Genomic DNA, 17185 nt, shown 5'->3' on the forward strand with positions numbered 1-17185 from the left:
CCAGCTAACTCAATCTACACTGACCCCGGGGTCCCTTGGGCGGGAGTCACTCCTCCGCCCAATCACTCATCGCACCATGCATTCCCCATTCGCTCCACTCACACAGACCCGCTGGCCTCACACACTCAACAAACACATGCTTCCACTTCACTCACCAACTCTTCAACACACTCACCGCTGAACTCTGCCATTCTTCTAACTACATCCCCTAACTAACTCGTGCTCCCACGTCGTCCCTTATACTATAGCACGTTCCATTTAACACTACGTAGCTAAACTACGTCCCCTCTACACATTCACAAGTCTGTCACTGTCTCCAAAATAATCCCATTTTATTTCCCAACCTAAATCTGGCTACAATCCCTCTAACTAATCCATTCCACGGACTCCATGAGGACTTACCCCTGCCCCATGAAGTCGGTCTAACTAAGCTAACCCTTCCCCCTAACTAGTTTCCATCCTGTGCCCAGGCGTAAGGGGGTCTTTCACCCCTTGCCCAGGAATCCTGTACACCCGAAAGTGAGGCTTGTTTTTCCCTTTTTTTTTTTTTCATGCCCAGCACCTGCGCGGCAACTCAGAGCTCGCGCACTTTGCACCTGCCCGTGACGTCATGCAGCTGCACGTGTTCCTCGTCCCTCCTTGGACGGGACCATCCGGCAGAGATACCCCTCCTGCCGGATTCCAACCCCACGTGCAGCCATGACGTCACCGTGCGCATAAAAAAAAACACAAGCCACACGTCTCGAGGGGTTTCCCACGCGAACACATGTGCTTTGCCCGTTGGAGCTGAACACACACGATCGCGTGGAGAACCCGTCCGGTCCAAATCCATTTACCTGCCTAAACTTTGTCCGTCCGCGGGATCGGCAAATCCACCGCGTGCGTTTCCGGACCGGGACTTCACTCTCGCAAGCGAGCACGTGGTGGTCTCGTGCGTTGCACAGCACGAACCGCGTGCTCACTGCTGGGTGAACCCGGCACGGTCCTCGAAACAACCACAGCCGCTACTCGGCTTTCTCTCCTCTGTCGCCGTCTCCGTCTCCATTCCACCCACGCACACCTGCGTGTTACGACGCACACAGTCCACTCCATCACATTCACACGGGGAGACGCGGCTGCGTGCTCCCGCATGCCGACCGACATCTCCCTCACATACCGCTCTCTCACACACACGGTCTCCCTTGCATACGGCCGTTCACTCACGCGTGCCTCACTACTCACACAAACCATACTACTCACACGTGGTGCTCCATTCACTCGCGCGGGGGCACTCAACTGCTGTGCCTCATCCACACACCGTGCCTCACTCATACACGCGGGGGCACTCACCCGCGGTACCTCACTCATACACACGGCGACACTCACACACGCGGTCTCTTCCACACAACGTCCCTCACTCATACACGCGGGGGCACTCAACCGCGGTGCCTCATCCATACACCGTGTGCTGGGAAGCACGTACACCGGCACAATCGCCACCACACCACTCACACGTGGTGCCTCACTCATACTGGCCGTTTCACTCACACACACGGCCTCACTCACACACGGTGCCTCATCCAAGCACGGCGTGCTGGGAAGCACGCACTCCAGCACCATCGCCACCACACCACTCACACACGGGGTCGCTTCCACACACGGGGACGCACTCACGCCTTGCACCACACACACAGGGACAACTACACTGGGGATTCGTATCCCCACAAGGGTCTCCGGGGCCTCTATACCCCCCAAGCTCTCCGTGCACCCGTCCACAGCACTCGTCCCCTCAACCTCGCAAAACACGACCGAACTCACCTGGTCGTGACTCGCCTCAAGGGGGCATACTCCCTCCCCTCGTTCCTGGAGGAGGCCATCCAGGTGCTCGCACTGGGTCTCTACCCAGTCCGCCAGCTCACCCCTAATATCCTCCACTACCTCCGTGTGTGTGTGTGCGTCACTTACCCCGTCTTCCTCGTGTAGTCTTTCCTCTATTTTTTCTATCTCCCGTGTCTCAACTATTATTTCTGTTGTCGTCACCTCGTGTCTCGTCTCACACGTTTTGGTCTCCCCATTTAATTTTTCCCTTTCGGTCATCGTCACGACCCTCGCCCAACACGTTCCACGAATTATTTTTTCACCCGCCTCCACCGCGGGCCTGTCAGCCGTTGCACCCCCACCCAGCTCGTTTGCTCCCACACGTGGAGTCGCCATTCCCAGCTCCTTGGTCACGGCCTTCATGCCCGCCTGCAGGCATCGGCCCATGTTCTGCGTCTCACCCCGTAGTTCTTTCATTTCTTTTCTCATTTGCTGTGTATTCGCATCCATCGTCGTTTTCACTTCATTCATTTGCTTGTTCATGTCTTTCATTTCGTTTTTCATTTCATTTGTATTTGTATCCATCGTCGTTTTCACTTCATTCATTTGCTTGTTCATGTCTTTCATTTCGTTTTTCATTTCATTTGTATTTGTATCCATCGTCGTTTTCACTTCATTCATTTGTTTGTTCATTGCCGCCAGCATGGCGCATAGCTGGGCCATGTTGGATGCACTCAGCTGAGCCGTTTCGGCAAGGGTTGGGGAAGGGTCTTGGTGGAGAGGGGGGGGGGGAGGTGTCATACACCGCGGCCGCTGCCACACCCACCTCGGGCCCTGGGTTCAGTTGGGCGAGTCCGTGTTCCTGCACAATCAACATTTCCTGCACGGGGATTCCATCCTGGACCATGGATTCTACATTACTACACATATACATTTCTAATACCCCCGGCTCCCGCTCGCCTTGAGACGCCATCTTGCTTCTCGTGAAGGGTTAATTTCGCTCGCTCGTAATTTGGAGGGAATCGGGGGTCGCTTCTCTCACCCCTGGACCGATTCCCGTAAATTTAGCCGGAGACAGGAGAGCCCGTTTTCCTGTTCTCCGATACCAGTGCCGCGAGGAGGGCGATGAATTTGTATCGCACGACCTGACACCAGTGTTGCGGTCTTCGCGCCCGCCGGCGTGCGACGGCCACGTAACTCGAATCGCGGCACGTCGCCCACCGGACGGACAATCCAGTCGTGACCCTCTCGGACTAACGCCGGGAACCAGTCACGGGTGGACCTTTCGGTCTCACCGCGATCGAGCCAATCAGGCCCCGCGTGGGATAGGGTTGCTCGCCAAATTCGAACTACCTAAGTACCCACGCGGAGGGTAGACCGGGCGATCGCACCTCGCCGCAGGTCGACTTCGGACACGGGCCACTTAAGCGACCCGTTCCGTACTATCAGAATAACCGAGCGGTGTTATCGTCGACCTCGACGGTTCGATTAATTATCGGGCGTATTCAGCCCACTACCAACCCTTTACGTGAAGCAAGATGGGGATTCAATGGGGGAAAAGACGAAGCGAAGCGGGAGAACAGTTCAACAATAAAGCACATTTATTCGCGGCACACGGGAAGCACACAAATACAATTCCACCAAATGCACACAAAAAAAAGAAAACACAATTCCATTTACACAAAAAGCAAACATAAAAGTGAAAACACAGTGCAGAGCTAATACCGACTACCGAGCACACGGCAACACTTGTACAATTCTACCTCACAGACGGCGCCGACAACACATACCCAAAACCAAGGAAAAGAAATACCCCAAGAATGAGGTAGGCCTGGGGCCGAGACCGGGTCGGGCCTACCCGTCTGGTGATGAGACGTGGAGCGGCGATGGCCCCGCAACCCGCGGGCCTCGCGGACAGTGCCTGGCAGGGGGTGGGAACGGGGCCCCCTTGGTCGCACTATCTCAGCGCGGGGGGAAACAGGAGGGGGTTGCTGATGCTCGGGGTATAGAGGATCTTTATTATATGCGACGAGCGTCTCCACCTCGGCCAGGTCGCGCTGTCGGCCTCCCTCGGGTGCAGCTTCCTGCACGACGCGAGCACCCCCTCGTCTGGTGTCGCCGCCTTTCCACAGCTCCGTCCCCTCCGTTCCGACTCCAACGCACACGACGAGCAGCTCCACCGCCCGCGAAGTCTTGACCCTCTGCTTCCGACTCTCCTCTTCTTGACTCTCCCACCCGTTCTTGTTTGCGACTCTCCGACCCTCCTTCTGCTGACTCTCCGACCGACCTTTTATCCCCCCGTAACTTCGCCTTTGACCCCCTCCCTTTGACCTTTCACCTCGCTCCCCATTGGCCCGAGAAAAAGTGGGCGTGAAGGCTTTTTGATCCACAAATTTGCATATATCGATCGTTCTGGAGGCGGGGCCAAATCGCCCCTCGCTCACCGATTGGACGGCAAAAAGTGGGCGTGTGTCGTTTTTGATCCGTTTTTGAAGCAGAAAATCCGTGATTTTGTACACGCTGTTCGACGCGCGTTCTGCACGAGTCCAGCATCGGTGCCCATGAGTGGCGCGAGATGACGGTGATGCGATGCTACGGTTGTGAGGTGTGCGTGAAGGTCGTGGCGGTTGTGGTGAAGCGGTGGTTGTGGTCGGTGGTTGATGTTGTGGTTGTGATCATGGCGGTTGGTCCAAAATAAAGATAGTAAAAGAAAAACGGCTATCCTGAAGAGTCGCAGCACGTATAAATGACATGTATTCCCACTAGACAACGGGTTTGGGCCTAACTACACATGCACTTACCGAGATACCTCACCTAAGGGACCTGAATGGTGGTTTGCGAATCTGGTAACCACAACAATATATATATATATATATATATATATATATATATATATATATATATATATATGTGTATATATATATATATATATATATATATATATATATATATATATATATATATGTGTATATATATATATATATATATATATATATATATATATATATATATATATATATATATATATATATATATATATGTGTATATATATATATATATATATATATATATGTGTATATATATATATATATATATATATATATATATATATATATATATGTATATATGTTTTTTAATGGTTTGATTGTCCACCAAAGTTCTGCCTTGATGTGGAAGGGCAACAGGGCTTTTCTAAGATCCATTTTGCTCCATTGATGGCATCCTGCTTTTGATTCTTAGTACAGTCAATTCTTTGATTCTTGATTCTTAGACCATCCATATACAGCTCTGGAAAAAATTAAGAGACCACTGCAAAATTATCAGTTTTTCTGGTTTTACTATTTATAGGTAAGTGTTTGAGTAAAATGAAGAAGCCTGGTGTTGGCGCAGTGGTTCGGGCAGCGGCTTGGGATCCAAAAGGTCCTGAGTTCAAGCCCCGTTGGGCCACTGAATTAATACACCAAGGGGTTGACTCAGCCTGTCATCCTTCCGAGGTCGGCGAAATGATTACCAGTGTCCTGGGCCCGGTGTCTGCCCCGGTTAGAATAGGTGTACCATATCCCTGTGTTGTAAGAGGCGACCAGGGTTGCGTCAGGAAGGGCATCCGGCATAAAAAGTAAGCCAAATCACTATGCGGATCGTACGGATGATCCGCTGTGGCGACCCCTAACAGGAGCAGCCGAAAGAAGAAGATATATATATATATATATATATATATATATATATATATATATATATATATATATATATATATATATATATATTGTTGTGGTTACCAGATTCGCAAACCACCATTCAGGTCCCTTAGGTGAGGTATCTCGGTAAGTGCATGTGTAGTTAGGCCCAAACCCGTTGTCTAGTGGGAATACATGTCATTTATACGTGCTGCGACTCTTTAGGATAGCCGTTTTTCTTTTACTATCTTTATTTTGGACCAACCGCTACCATCACAACCACAACAACAACCACCAACCACAACGCCGCTTCACCACAACCGCCACGACCTTTACCGTCACAACTCGCCACCATCGCATCACCGTCATCTCGCGCCACTCATGGGCACCGATGCTGGACTCGTGTAGGGCGCACGTTGAACAGCGTGTACAAAATCACGGATTTTGTGCTTCAAAAACGGATCAAAAACGACACACGCCCACTTTTTGCCGTCCAATCGGTAAGCGAGGGGCGAATTGGCCCCGCCCCCAGGGCGATCGATATATGCAAATTTGTGGATCAAAAAGCCTTCACGCCCACTTTTTCTCGGGCCAATGGGGAGCGAGGTGAAAGGTCAAAGGGAGGGGGTCAAAGGCGAAGTTACGGGGGGATAAAAGGACGGTGTTCGTCAGTCAGAGGAGAGTCGCAGTCGCAAAGGAGAGTCGCAAACGAGAACGAAAGAAGTCTGGAGCCCGAAGCCTGCAGTGGCTGGAGAAGCTGAAGAGAGTCGGACGAGGGGGTGTTCGCGTCGGTGCCAGGAGCTGCACGCCCGAGGGAGGCCGGCAGCGCGACCTGGCCGAGGTGGAGACGCACACCAGGGATAATAAAGATCCTCTATACCCCGAGCATCAGCAACCCCCTCCTGTTTCCCCCCGCGCTGAGATAGTGCGACCAAGGGGGCCCGTTCCCACCCCCTGCCAGGCACTGTCCACGAGGCCCGCGGGTTGCGGGGCCATCGCCGCTCCGCGCCTCATCACCAGACGGGTAGGCCCGACCCGGTCTCGGCCTCAGGCCTACCTCATTCTTGGGGGATTTCTTTTCCTTGGTTTTGGGTATGTGTTGTCGGCGCCGTCTGTGAAGTAGAATTGTATAAGTGTTGCCGTGTGCTCGGTAGTCGGTATTAGCTCTGCACTGTGTTTTCACTTTTATGTTTGCTTTTTGTGTAAATGGAATTGTGTTTTCTTTTTTTGTGTGCATTTGGTGGAATTGTATTTGTGTGCTTCCCGTGTGCCGCGAATAAATGTGCTTTATTGTTGAACTGTTCTCCCGCTTCGCTTCGTCTTTTCCTCCATTGAATCCCCATCTTGCTTCACGTAAAGGGTTGGTAGTGGGCTGAATACGCCCGATAATTAATCGAACCGTCGAGGTCGACGATAACACCGCTCGGTTATTCTGATAGTACGGAACGGGTCGCTTAAGTGGCCCGTGTCCGAAGTCGACCTGCGGCGAGGTGCGATCGCCCGGTCTACCCTCCGCGTGGGTACTTAGGTAGTTTGAATTTGGCGAGCAACCCTATCCCACGCGGGGGCTGATTGGCTCGATCGCGGTGAGACCGAAAGGTCCACCCGTGACTGGTTCCCGGCGTTAGTCCGAGAGGGTCACGACTGGATTGTCCGTCCGGTGGGCGACGTGCCGCGATTCGAGTTACGTGGCCGTCGCACGCCGGCGGGCGCGAAGACCGCAACACTGGTGTCAGGAGTGGGATACAAATTCATCGCCCTCCTCTCGGCACTGGTATCGGAGAACAGGAAAACGGGCTCTCCTGTCTCCGGCTAAATTTACGGGAATCGGTCCAGGGGTGAGAGAAGCGACCCCCGATTCCCTCCAAATTACGAGCGAGCAAATTAACCCTTCACGAGAAGCAAGATGGCGTCTCAAGGCGAGCGGGAGCCGGGGGTATTAGAAATGTATATGTGTGGTAATGTAGAGTCCATGGTCCAGGATGGAATCCCCGAGCAGGAAATGTTGATTGTGCAGGAACACGGACTCGCCCAACTGAACCCAGAACCTGAAATGGGTGCGGCAGCGGCCGCAGTGTATGACACCTCCCCCCCCCTCTCCACCAAGACCCTTCCCCAACCCCTGCCGAATCGGCTCACCCAAGCGCACCCGACATGGCCCAGCTATTCGCCATGCTGGCGGCAATGAACAAACAAATAAACGAAAAGATGGATACAAATACAAACGAAATGAAAGGCATGAACGAAAAGATGGATACAAATACAAATGAAGTGAAAACGACGATGGATGCGAATACACAGCAAATGAGGGAAGAAATGAAAGAACTACGGGGTGAGACGCAGAACATGGGCCGATGCCTGCAGGCGGGCATGAAGGCCGTGACCAGGGAGATAAAAATGGCGACTCCACGTGTAGGAACAAACGAGTTGGAAGGGGGTGCAACGGCTGACAGGCCCGCGGTGGAGGCGGGTGAAAAAATAATTCGGGGGGCGTGTTGGGCGAGGGTCGTCACGATGACCGAAAGGGAAAAATTAAATGGGGAGACCAAAACGTGTGAGACGAGACACGAGGTGACGACAAAGGAAATAATAATAGTTGAGACAAGGGAGGTAAAGGGTGAAGAGGTGACCGAGTTGGCAGAGACACGGGAGATGGGAACGATAGAGGGAAGACTGCACGATGAAGACGGGGTAAGTGACGCACACACACACACGGAGGAAGTGGAGGATAATGGGGGTGAGCTCGCGGAGCGTGCAGGGACCCGGTGCGAGCAGTTGGATGGCCTCCTCCAGGAACAAGGGGAGGGAGTATGCCCCCTTGAGGCGAGTCACGACCAGGTGAGTTCGGTCGTGTTTTGCGAGGTTGAGGGGACGAGTGCTGTGGACGGGTGCACGGAGAGCTTGGGGGGTATAGAGGCCCCGGAGACCCTTGTGGGGATACGAATCCCCAGTGTAGTTGTCCCTGTGTGTGTGGTGCAAGGCGTGAGTGCGTCCCCGTGTGTGGAAGCGACCCCGTGTGTGAGTGGTGTGGTGGCGATGGTGCCAGAGTGCGTGCTTCCCAGCACGCCGGGTGTGGATGGGGCACCGTGTGTGAGTGAGGCCGTGTGTGTGAGTGAAACGGCCAGTATGAGTGAGGCACCACGTGTGAGTGGTGTGGTGGCGATGGTGCCGGAGTACGTGCTTCCCAGCACGCCGTGTGTGGATGAGGCACGGAGTGTGAGTGAGGCACCGCGGGTTAGTGCCCCCGCGTGTGTGGGTGAGGCACCGTGTGTGGAAGAGGCCGTGTGTGTGAGTGAAACGGCCAGTATGAGTGAGGAACCGCGGGTGAGTGCCCCCGCGTGTATGAGTTAACGGCGTTGTGTATCAGAGACCGCGTGTGTGAGTGTCGCCGTGTGTATGAGTGAGGTACCGCGGGTGAGTGCCCCCGCGTGTATGAGTGAGGCACGGTGTGTGGGTGAGGCACAGCGGTTGAGTGCCCTCGCGTGTGTGGGTGAGGCACCGCGGGTGAGTGCCCCCGCGCGAGTGAATAGAGCACCACGTGTGAGTAGTATGGTTTGTGTGAGTAGTGAGGCACGCGTGAGTGAACGGCCGTGTGCAAGGTCGCTGTGTGCCAGGGAGACCGTGTGTGTGAGAGAGCGGTATGTGAGGGAGATGTCGGTTGGCATGCGGGAGCACGCAGCCGCGTCTCCCGGTGTGAATGTGATGGAGTGGACTGTGTGCGTCGTAACACGCAGGTGTGCGTGGGTTGAATGGCGACGACGAAGGCGACATGAGAAGAAAGAAAGCCGAGTAGCGGCTGTAGTTGTTTCGAGGACCGTGCCGGGTTCACCCAGCAGTGAGCACGCGGTTCGTGCTGTGCAACGCACGAGACCACCACGTGCTCCCTTGCGAGAGTGAAGTCCCGGTCCGGAAACGCACGCGGTGGATTTGCCGATCCCGCGGACGGACAAAGTTTAGGCAGGTAAACGGATTTGGACCGGACGGGTTCTCCACGCGATCGTGTGTGTTAAGCTCCAACGGGCAAAGCACATGTGTTCGCGTGGGAAACCCCTCGAGACGTGGGGCTTGTGTTTTTTTTTTGCGCACGGTGACGTCATGGCTGCACGTGTGGTTGGAATCCGGCAGGAGGGGTATCTCTGCCGGATGGCACCGTCCAAGGAGGGACGAGGAACACGTGCAGCTGCATGACGTCACGGACAGGTGCAAAGTGCGCGAGCTCTGAGTTGCCGCGCAGGTGCTGCGCATGGGGAAAAAAATAAATAAATAAATAAAAAGCAAGCCTCACTTTCGGGTGTACAGGATTCCTGGGCAAGGGGTGAAAGACCCCCTTACCTGGGCACAGGATGGAAACTAGTTAGGGGGAAGGGTTAGCTTAGTTAGACCGACTTCATGGGGCAGGGGTAAGTCCTCATGGAGTCCGTGGAATGGATTAGTTAGAGGGATTGTAGCCAGATTTAGGTTGGGAAATAAAATGGGACATTTGAGGACAGTGACAGACTTGTGGATGTGTAGAGGGGACGTAGCTTAGCTACGTAGTGTTAAAAGGAACGTGCTACTAGTTTAAGGGACGACGTGGGAGCACGAGTTAGGGGATGTAGTTAGAAGGATGGCAGAGTTCAGCGGTGTGTGTGTTGAAGAGTTGGTGAGTTGTGAGTTGAGTACTTGATGAGTGAGTGAGGCCAGCGGGTCTGTGTGAGTGGAGCGAATGGGGAATGCATGGTGCGATGAGTGATTGGGGGGAGGAGTGACTCCCGCCCAAGGGACCCCGGGGTCAGTGTAGAGTGAGTTAGCTGGGTTAGTCAAATTGAAAAATGGAGGTCGTTTTGTTGTTGGTGGGAAAGTAGGCTCGAGACCCATTTGGAGGGGTGCAGGAGCCCTGTTGACGGGCTTGGGAGCGTGGCTGCGAAAGGTGAGTATCGCTGAGTGGGTACCCCGGGCACCAGGCTAGTCGGCCGCGGTAGGCCAAGGGCCCATGGGGGGCCGGGATAGAGTAGTGGGCACGGGTGCGCCTGCTTGGTGCGGGGGCCCGGGGCGCCATTAGCCGCGTGGGCAGTGTTGTGGGCACGGGTGACCCTCGGAAAGGGGCCCGGGAGGCCGGCCTGCCACGTGTGCGTTTCAGGGGAGGTGCCATGGGGGCACTCCCCGGTGTTAGGGAGCTGGTAGGCTCGGAGGCAGTGTAGTGCCCGGGGTGCCATAGCGGGAGAATCGGCAGAGGGTCGTGCCTGCCAAAGGGAGCCACGTGTCCCAGCCAGGAGACCGTGTGAGGGCACGGAGAGAAAATTGGGGGGCGAGGCCCGAAATTGTAAGGACACCAACACAGGCGACGGGAATCTGGGTTGTTAGAACCAATAGTTTAAGCGAGAGGCGCTTGTTGAAAGCCCCGGGGTAGTTTAACAGTTAAATGGTTAGGATAGATTAGGAGATGTACCCCTCCGCACCATCCATCCCCTCGCTGTCGTTGTGGGCCGCTGGACCCACTTGGTGTTAAGATCGCCAAACTCTGGGGAGGCCATTCTGAGGCTTCGTTGGGCCTCGACACAGGACGTTAGCTCTCCCTTGTTCCCCTCCGGGAAGGGAACGTAGGGGTTGGGAGTAGGCTAGGTGACAGGATAGGTTAGCCGAACAAGGACGATAAAGGGGGTTAGGGGACGATTTATAGTGGGGAAGTAAAAATAAAAACAACAAAAAAATAAGTTGGGGCTAAATTGGGGTTTGACAAATTAAGGGAGTGGGTATGTACAGTGACAGGCAAAGGCGATAGGTGGGAGGGAGACAGGTAGGTAGGTCCGAGCCCGCCTTCCAAGTGGCCAGCACCACCGCACTCCCTCCACCAACCTCCACTGAACGGCAAAAGCTGGCCAACTTCATCGGCTGGCCGTGTTTTGTCTTCAAGGCCTGTGCCGGCCCACTTGATCGGCAGCTGTTGTGTTGCTGCAAGGCCTGTGCCGGCCACTTCGTCTGCAGCTGTGGTACTTCAAGGCCTGTGCCGGCCAGTTCATCTGCCGGCTGTGTTTGCCTGCTCACCTTTGCCATGCCATGCCCACTGCCCATGTTCACCAGCCCCGTTCAATTTTTGCTTTGCCCCCCCCCCTGTTCGTTTCCATGTGCGCCAGGATCAGAAAGCAACAGTTTGCAAGCTGCGAGAACTGTCCTGTTGGCAGCTACAACGCGGGCCTGCAGTGGCAGCCCGTGCACCGTGTTTTGCGTCCATCCATTCATCCATTCATTCGTTGTGCTCATTGCGTGTGCCACTTGAGCTGGCACGGAGACTGCGTTGTGCGGCCCATGCACCGTTGTGGTTCACTGCGTTCAGTTCAAAAGGGAAGGCCTTGGACTGCGTGTGAGCAGCCAGCCACGTTCCCTGTCACCTGCATTGTTTGAGCCAGAGACTGCATGCGGGCAGCCTGGCTCCCTGCTAACTGCTTTCTTTTTGCAGAGTTAATGATCCTGGGCCATGGTTTAGTGTAAAATTTGTAAGTTAAGGTAAGATGTACTGTAAATATGAGTGCGCCCCCGGCATGTATGTCTTAGCGCCGGCAATTTTATTTAAGTCGTCCGTATGAGTGAGTTTGTTTAGATAGTTACGCAGCCCTCAGGTTATTTATTTTGGGGACACGAATACCATGAATGTCGCACTCAGGGATCCGTAGGTAAAGTGTACTAGGGGAAAACTACACATGATGGCACACGAAAATTTGACGACTCGGGACGAGTCTGTAAAAAGGGAAGGGGGTAGTGTTGTGGTTACCAGATTCGCAAACCACCATTCAGGTCCCTTAGGTGAGGTATCTCGGTAAGTGCATGTGTAGTTAGGCCCAAACCCGTTGTCTAGTGGGAATACATGTCATTTATACGTGCTGCGACTCTTTAGGATAGCCGTTTTTCTTTTACTATCTTTATTTTGGACCAACCGCTACCATCACAACCACAACAACAACCACCAACCACAACGCCGCTTCACCACAACCGCCACGACCTTTACCGTCACAACTCGCCACCATCGCATCACCGTCATCTCGCGCCACTCATGGGCACCGATGCTGGACTCGTGTAGGGCGCACGTTGAACAGCGTGTACAAAATCACGGATTTTGTGCTTCAAAAACGGATCAAAAACGACACACGCCCACTTTTTGCCGTCCAATCGGTAGCGAGGGGCGACTGGCCCGCCCCCAGGGCGATCGATATATGCAAATTTGTGGATCAAAGGCCTTCACGCCCACTTTTTCTCGGGCCAATGGGGAGCGAGGTGAAAGGTCAAAGGGAGGGGGTCAAAGGCGAAGTTACGGGGGGATAAAAGGACGGTGTTCGTCAGTCAGAGGAGAGTCGCAGTCGCAAAGGAGAGTCGCAAACGAGAACGAAAGAAGTCTGGAGCCCGAAGCCTGCAGTGGCTGGAGAAGCTGAAGAGAGTCGGACGAGGGGGTGTTCGCGTCGGTGCCAGGAGCTGCACGCCCGAGGGAGGCCGGCAGCGCGACCTGGCCGAGGTGGAGACGCACACCAGGGATAATAAAGATCCTCTATACCCCGAGCATCAGCAACCCCCTCCTGTTTCCCCCCGCGCTGAGATAGTGCGACCAAGGGGGCCCCGTTCCCACCCCCTGCCAGGCACTGTCCACGAGGCCCGCGGGTTGCGGGGCCATCGCCGCTCCGCGCCTCATCACCAGACGGGTAGGCCCGACCCGGTCTCGGCCTCAGGCCTACCTCATTCTTGGGGGATTTCTTTTCCTTGGTTTTGGGTATGTGTTGTCGGCGCCGTCTGTGAAGTAGAATTGTATAAGTGTTGCCGTGTGCTCGGTAGTCGGTATTAGCTCTGCACTGTGTTTTCACTTTTATGTTTGCTTTTTGTGTAAATGGAATTGTGTTTTCTTTTTTTGTGTGCATTTGGTGGAATTGTATTTGTGTGCTTCCCGTGTGCCGCGAATAAATGTGCTTTATTGTTGAACTGTTCTCCCGCTTCGCTTCGTCTTTTCCTCCATTGAATCCCCATCTTGCTTCACGTAAAGGGTTGGTAGTGGGCTGAATACGCCCGATAATTAATCGAACCGTCGAGGTCGACGATAACACCGCTCGGTTATTCTGATAGTACGGAACGGGTCGCTTAAGTGGCCCGTGTCCGAAGTCGACCTGCGGCGAGGTGCGATCGCCCGGTCTACCCTCCGCGTGGGTACTTAGGTAGTTCGAATTTGGCGAGCAACCCTATCCCACGCGGGGGCTGATTGGCTCGATCGCGGTGAGACCGAAAGGTCCACCCGTGACTGGTTCCCGGCGTTAGTCCGAGAGGGTCACGACTGGATTGTCCGTCCGGTGGGCGACGTGCCGCGATTCGAGTTACGTGGCCGTCGCACGCCGGCGGGCGCGAAGACCGCAACAATATATATATATATATATATATATATATATATATATATATATATATATATATATATATATATATATATATATATATATGTATATATATATATATATATATATATATATATATATGTATATGTAACTCAGGAAACACTTGTAGGAAGAGTAAAAGCATACTGAGCCTAAAATAATAAATAATAAAAGTCTTCATGAAAAGCCTGACGTTCCAGAACAGCACTATCTTCCATCCTCAGAGGTAAGAAAATGTATAACACTGCACGTGCAGAGATGTTAACTGTACTTGTGTCCAAAGTGAATGACTGCATGTCACGATTGGGCTGCGAGGGGGCCCAATCAGTGTGAGGCTTGGGACGGATTTAATAATGAGAGTGGGATTTGTGGGTGGATTTGCTTCCAGGTTAGATGTTTGGGTCACAGGTTCGGTGTCACGTGTTCCATGTCTGATCTGGATTTGTGTATTCGTTTTGGCTTTCGCACAAGACACGTTCCGGGTGGGGGCAGTGGGTGATTGTGCAATCCTCGATGAGCAGGATGCAGGTCAACGTGACGGCTAATGGACTGTGTGCCAGAAAACCATGCTTTGCATTTTGGGATGCTTTCAAGTTTCATTTGTCACAAGTTCGTTGTTGGTGTTACCCTGTGCAAGCAAGCAAAAAGCAGGGTTAAGCAATTGGTTCATGTCTGTCTGTTCATCCATCTTATCAGTTCATGATCAAGGAACAGCTTATTTAAATTGAATGTTATATTTTGAACAATAATTGGAACATGAATTGGAAGACGAGTGGTTCGTTTTATCATATTTTGGCCCTGAATTTGGCCCGACCACATATGCACAGAAAGACTTGAGATAATACTTCGACTCGTCTGCTTGCCTGGCAGTCAAACAAAATTGAAAATCATTCCAAACAGGAAACTTACTGTTTTAAAGGATGTTATAATGCACACAAACGACAGGGATGAATAACTAATATAATGTGTTACATAGAGTCGTGTAATAGACGCTGGGGAAAACGGTGATAAAACCTGTAATTGATTTTATTTATATGCCTTTAAACCTTTATTGAAATTGAATTATACACTTGAACACTGTAGAATACAAATCGCTTTCAATATACTTCCAAGAACCACGCAATCCTGTATATCGAGAAAAGCATGAAAGGATGCGGCATGTTTTTCGAGGTAAAGAAGAGGCCGCCATAAAGGCAATGTATCGATCATCGCCATCACCTCGTGTTTATCGTAGCCATCATCAACATCGCGATATTTTTCCATTCACGTTTGTCGGGACAATTCCGATTCGTGGAAATGTGGCCTCAGAGGTTCAGCCCATCGATGACAAAAAACATTTAAATGTTAGTTTTGTTTCCATTATGAAAGATGACAATTTAATCCAGACACCATAATGCAAAGTTATTCTTTTCAACATGTGCCTGTATTATAATGCAGTTTTATATTTTTACCATGCGTCCGAAAATTGGTTTACAACAATAAATAGCAACATTACAAGGAAATGCATTTTTGAAATAAAATGCTGAATATATTCCAAATATTTCCAATTGTGGACAATAATGTTGCAGGAAATGGATATGAAGGCAATGTGAAAGGCTCTCGAGCAGTAGGACAGTTAGTGATTTAAGGTAGCGAGGTTATCAATCGTGGTTATCTTTGCCTCACTGTCTCCTTTACCTCATAAATAAGTGCTCATTTTTTGACCATTTGTTTTTCTTCCTTCTCCTGTCTGTTGCTTTTTTATTACTATAATCTGTGTTAATGATCTCCAATAGGCTGGCATGATGGTTCAGGTGTCGTGCCCTCTCTTTTCAGCTGTCAAGTCTGAGTTTGATTCCCTGACTCGAAGATAAATTGTCATCCTGGTGCTTCCCAGGATGCATGACGTTGTAATGAGTGCACCATCCTTTATGATGGGACGTCAAGCTTCTTGTATCATCTGGTAGCATTTGCCAGTGGACATTAGATATACTAATGTGCTCATGAGAAAAGAGTAGACAATTGTGTGCTGTACCATGGCCAAATTCCGATGAGGATGTATAGAGGTATGCATCAGTGGCACTGTCGTGCCTCAGTAGTGATTCAACCAGCAGGACAAATTTGTAATTGAAATCACTTAATGGAGAAATTGATGGATCGATATTTGATAGATAGCCTGCAGTATACAGTCATGGGCATTTGTGTCTGGTCGAATAACTTCAAAATCTACGAAAAATCATCATCCTGTAGCATTCCTAATTTATTTTATCGCTGCAGCAATATGGATCATTTGTTGTTAATTATCCGATATATGTAGAGAAGGTTTTTGGTAAATTTTGTCGACTTCTGAATCTTTAACATGTGCGGTAAGTCAAAATAATGTTATCTCGAATAATGTGGTTTATCTTGGAGTATGATGTGAAATATATTCTGCAGATGTGTACTGTGTTCAGGATGTATCGGTAGTCTAAATCAGCAGAGTTCGTGCCCACAATTCTCAACAACTAGTAGTGTTGACAAAAGTTTGTTGTCTGTTTTGTTTGTTCCTTTTTCATGATAACATCATGAAAAGCATTGAAAACTCTGGCACAGTACCTGGCATGTTTCCGTTTCTGGAGGCCTGTTGTGCATATGCCAAGGACCACTGCTGGGGAGCTAAGGCACAGCAGGACAGTCTGTCGAGCAGGCACAAGACACGTTCCTGGAAAAAATAATAAAACAAAACAAAAAACCCTTTGTTTCCACTAATGTGAGGCTGCCCGAGGGTGCGTGAGCGGAGAAGAGTGATATGAAGCCGTTTATGCTGCAAGACCCTGCAGAGGCCGCTTGAGCATCCCTTGTCTTCTTGCTCTCAGCAGGTGAAGAGGCACGCATGATTGAATGTCACAGATTAATATCCTGCTGATAAAACAGGAATCCTGCATGATTGTATTTCTATTTGGCTGCATGCTATTTCCTTTGAGATGTATTGGGTTTTCAACAAGCTTTCTGAGATGTTATCACAGGAGCCATGAAAAACACAAAGGATATGTTGAGGCCTTGGACAATGGAAATCCTGTTTCACTTTGTATGTGCTCACTTTTGCAAGCTTTTTGCTCCTGAAGGCACTTTATCGAGGGTAGTTTGGGGTGCGAAAGGAAATTGGACATTCTCCGCTTAGAAAGGTGTGTGTGTGTGTGTGTGTGTGTGTGTGTGTGTGTGTTTGTGTGTGTGTGTGTGTGTGTGTGTGTGTGTGTGTGTGTGTGTGTGTGTGTGTGTGTGTGTGTGTGTGTGTGTGTGTGTGTGTGTGTACACGTCTCTCTCTCTCTCTCTCTCTCTCTCTCTCTCTCTCTCTCTCTCTCTCTCTCTCTCTCT

General features: G+C 51.3%; 1 protein-coding gene across 4 annotated transcripts in view; it reads left to right on the forward strand.

Annotated features, from left to right (window-relative positions):
- The window catches only part of LOC147015930 (uncharacterized), a 131379-nt gene that overhangs the window by 82087 nt on the left and 32107 nt on the right, over positions 1-17185 (forward strand). For 3 of the 4 annotated variants that reach the window (XR_015049931.1, XR_015049930.1, XR_015049932.1), the window contains one exon: positions 16404-16689. The gene's annotated coding sequence lies outside the window, so the exon portion shown is untranslated. Of the gene's footprint in view, positions 1-14027; positions 16690-17185 lie in introns of those variants that run through there. The other variant, XM_085848568.1, reaches the window with a different exon arrangement.

This window comes from Eptatretus burgeri, chromosome 12 (genome assembly GCF_056783735.1).
Source record: "Eptatretus burgeri isolate ZD-2024b chromosome 12, Ebu_testis_v1, whole genome shotgun sequence".
Taxonomy (NCBI): domain Eukaryota; kingdom Metazoa; phylum Chordata; class Myxini; order Myxiniformes; family Myxinidae; genus Eptatretus; species Eptatretus burgeri.